This window comes from Saimiri boliviensis, chromosome 13 (genome assembly GCF_048565385.1).
Source record: "Saimiri boliviensis isolate mSaiBol1 chromosome 13, mSaiBol1.pri, whole genome shotgun sequence".
NCBI lineage: Eukaryota > Metazoa > Chordata > Mammalia > Primates > Cebidae > Saimiri > Saimiri boliviensis.
In genome coordinates this window covers 74979656-74983838 of record NC_133461.1, presented here as the reverse complement: position 1 = coordinate 74983838, position 4183 = coordinate 74979656, and the positions used below count along the sequence as shown (strand labels likewise).

Genomic DNA, 4183 nt, shown 5'->3' with positions numbered 1-4183 from the left:
GCCTCCTCCCGCCGTGCAGGGCTGATTTCACCTTCTCCGGAACACACTTGCGAACCTCCGTCCCGGGAGGGAGCCAGTATCCGGCCCTGACGCGGAGAAGGGCTCCGCTCATCGGCCTCTCCCGCCCCGCCCGTCCCCGGGCAGCCGCCCCTCACCCGCCAGGGGGCGAGTCCGCGCGTCCCGGGCGCGCCCACCCCCCGGGCCGGGCCACGCGGCACCCGCCTCCCCCTAGGTCCCCGCCCTGCCTGCCCGCGCGCCCGGCGGGAGCGTGCGGGGCGGTAGGCGCGGGGTCACGTTGGGCGGCGTAGACAAAGGCGGGCGCGCGCACGTCCTGACGCAGCCTGGGCCCGCGGCGGCGGCAAGGGCGGGAGGAAGCGGTCGCCGCGGGATTTGGAGCCGCCGAGCCTCGCGGTCGGTGAGTTAGGAGGGAGCTGGCCTTTTCCCTCGAGGTCCTCGGCCGCCGGGGGGCCGAGATCGGGGCGCGAGAGCCGGACTCGGGCGGCCGTGTGGGGCCTGCGGTCCGGGACGCCCCGGCGACGCCGCGCCGGCGTCAGGAGGGACCATCGCCGCGCCCCGGGGATCCCCGGCGGGTGGAGCGGGTGCTCCCCCCCCGCGGTGGAACGGTCCGCGCCCGCCCGGAGCCCCGGCCACCCGCCTCTCTGCTCCACAGCCCACCGAGCCCGGCTCTTCGGGACCCCGCGCCTCCCCCGAGTCCCAGGTGTCCGCAGCCCTCCCGCCCCGGGAGTCCGGGAATGTGGGTGGCGAGGGCTGCGGGGCGTTGGAGCACCAGGAAGGGCCTTTCCCTGTCATTCCCCTTCCTGTGTTCTCTGGCTGCCCTGGGATGCATGCCTTTCCCTTCTCTTTTTGGAAATGCATGCTCCCATTTTTCTTTCTTTAGGATTTCTTAACTCCCGAAATCCCTTGCCTTTCCTTTTTTTATTTCAGCGCCCTCCGAGGCATCCTCCTCCCACTGGGTCTTGTTTATTTCCTCGCATTCCATGTCACGGAGGGCTGAAGTTTAGGTGTTCCAAAGTTGCAGAAAATAGCCTATAGGAGACGTACTGTGTAGCTTGATGGAAATAAGTTCCATCCCGTGCCAGGTATCACCATGGATCATCTCATTGATAACCTTGAGGTCATTTGAGGAATTTTGTTTCTGGTCCGTTTTCCTTAATTTTGGCTGAACTTTGAGGAGCTCTGCTTAGTTTCATGTCTTGTAGATTATATCTCAATCCAAGAGAAATGGTGTGAAGAGCAGTTATACCATGCCAAAGTCCGTGTAGAAAAAATCCTTTAATAATGCCAATCGGGTATACTTTTCAGTCTTTGAAAGAAAGTGCTTATTTTTTTTTTTTCACTTTATTTTTTGGAGAATTTCAGACAGAGGGACGTAGATGGAATAGGGAACCAGCATGTACTCGGTCTGGCCTCCTCGGCCACTTAACCTGTGACTATTCCTGGTCCATCCACACCCCATCCATTTTCCCTCCCGTCTGTCTCAGGGAGAGCTTGATGCAAGATGAGTTCTTATTTGTCAAAAGTAGCCTCCGTTCCGTAATGAAAAGCACCCTACGAAGTCATAATATACTTTTTGTTTTGGAACACTGTCTACTCTTATAAGGTCTTCAGCTAAGAAACATGTAATAGAGTTGAAGAAAGAGCAACAAAGGGTATCTTAACGTTATCAAACAGGTTAAAAGAAAAAGTATGGCTGTATTCAGCCCTTTGGGAGGCCAAGGCAGGCGGATCGCCTGAGGTCAGGAGTTCGAGACCTGCCTGGCCAACATGATGAAACCCTGTCTCTACTAAAAATATAAAAATTAGCCAGGCGGTGTGCCTGTAGTTCCAGCTACTCTGGAGGCCAAAGCAGGAGAATTGCTTGAACCCCAGAGGCAGAGGTTGCGGTGAGTCAAGATTGCCCCACTGCGCTCCAGCCTGGGAGACAGAGCAAGATTCCATCTCAAAAAAAAAAAAAAAAAAAAAAAAAAAAAAAGAGAGAAAGAGACAGAGAGAAAGTAAAAGAGAAGGAGAGAGAGTGAAAGAGTGCAAAAGTATTTCAGATCTGGAACACTCTGAGAACATCTGGAATGCTCTGTCCAATGTTTTCATTCTTTTCTGAGCCCTTGCAGTTCAGAGAAGTTCAGTGACTTGTCCAGAGCCCCAGGTTGAAGGTGGAAATCCCACTTCTCCCTCCAGGCTGCCTTCCACTGACCCGTGACTGCTTGCCTTCGGGTTCCCCTTCAGGAAAGAGAAACGTGTAGGAGGGCTGTGGATGAAGACACTTATATTCATGAAGGGTTTGGGTGGGCGAATGTGGGTTTTTCCAACAAATTCCAGAATTTAAGAAAACTAGGGAATATGCCTTAAATTATTTCTTTTTTCTTTTCTTTTTTTTTTTTTGAGACAGAGTTTTGCTCTTGTTACCCAGGCTGGAGTGCAATGGCGCAATCTCGGCTCACCGCAACCTCCGCCTCCTGGGTTCAAGCAATTCTCCTGCCTCAGCCTCCTGGGTAGCTGGGACTACAGGCACGTGCCACCATGCCCAGCTAATTTTCGTATTTTTAGTAGAGACAGGGTTTCACCATGTTGACCAGGATAGTCTCGATCTCTTGACCTTGTGATCCACCCGTCTCAGCCACCCAAAGTGCTGGGATTACAGCCGTGAGCCACTGCGCCCGGCGCAATTATTTCTTAAAAATAGAGTTGGGACAGACGAGAAGTTCTGATCATAGATTTTAGGGAACATGGTAAAATTTTGACCTCAGAAGTGGTATACCAGTTGGAGAATAAGAACAAGCTATAAAAGATCTAGATAACATTTGCAGCTATTTAAGAAAGAGTTACTAAGGGAAACCAGAGTGACTTCAGTTTACTCTTCTTCTGAGAGAACAGCAGCATCCTCAGAAGGCCTTTCATACCATTAACAGATGCGAATCTGGGCTGCTCAGACTATGGGTTAGACTTTCTTACAAAACTATAATGGGCATTTTCTAACAAAATTTATGCTATTAAATTTCCTTATCTCAACAAAGACTGGTAGATTGTTCCTCAATTTTCCTACCCTTAAAATGGGGATATTCTCCCTCTGCAAGGAACGCTGGGAACAAGCAAGTCTTTATGTTAGAGTTCTTTGAGTTTTCATGGAATTATTTATATGATGACATCGTTGTCAGTTGCTTTCATGATGGACTTTTCTTTTGTGAATTTGACCTAAATATAATAGTTGGCTATGCTTGTCCAGTTTATGGAAGTACCACTGCAGTAACAGCATTTGTGCGTCTTAGTAAATCATTACCCCTAAAAATGGAGGAGGGAGGAGGAAGGAGGAGGAGGAGACTGTGTTGTATGTGTTTATTTTGTGTTTGGTGTGAGGAGTGCTGGGGCTAGTCTATCCAGAGGCTAGCCTCACTTCCTAAGTGGTTTCTGCTAAAGAAAAACCCACTTTTCTTACGTGTTCTTGTCACCAAAAGTTAGCTTTTATTAAAAACAAAACAAAACCCTCTTAGCTATGTGGAGGTTATTTGGCCTTGGTTAAACATGAACTGTACTGCAGAAGTTTTTGTTCAGGTAAAGCAGAACCTCATTATGCATAGCATGTCATTTACTTCCTACTGTGTCGTGGTGCTCATGGGGAGAACTTGATGGAATATCATCCGTTCCGTGTACCACTAAACCATGTAATAGTGTATACTGTGATTAAGGTTTTTAAGAGAATAGAATTTCAGAGTTAGAAGGAGCCTTATAAGTGCTTAGCGTTTTCCCTAAGTCCATTAATATCCTCTTTCACCTTTAAAACACATAAAAACAAGTGCACGTGCTACATAAAAACAGAGGCTCTCACCTAGGGCTCTCTTCATTTGGCCTCATGTAATAGTTCTTAGTATGTTTGGATACCATCTCCGGTTAATTTGTAAGCTGAAGATTTGCAGTAATAGAAAAATGCTTTGTAAAACAGGAGCGTAGTATGTTTGCGCTTGACATTTATTTATTTTGCAGAGATGGTCTCGATCCGTGGCCAGGCTGGAGTACAGTGGCATGGTGAAGGTTCACTGCACTCTCAACCTCCCTGGCTCAAACAATCCTTCTGCCTCAGACTCCTGAAGGGTTGGGATTACAGGCATGAGCCACCACGTTCAAGAGAAGCTGAATGATTTTTTTTTTTTTTCTTTTTTAAGACAGAGTC

At 49.2% G+C, this 4183-nt stretch overlaps 1 protein-coding gene across 1 annotated transcript in view; it reads left to right on the top strand.

Annotated features, from left to right (window-relative positions):
- Positions 1–308: 308 nt before the first annotated feature.
- GPAT4 (glycerol-3-phosphate acyltransferase 4) overlaps positions 309–4183 on the top strand; it is a 42689-nt gene continuing 38814 nt past the window's right edge. The window contains exon 1 of the mRNA XM_039463384.2: positions 309–415. The gene's annotated coding sequence lies outside the window, so the exon portion shown is untranslated. The remainder of the gene's footprint in view (positions 416–4183) is intronic.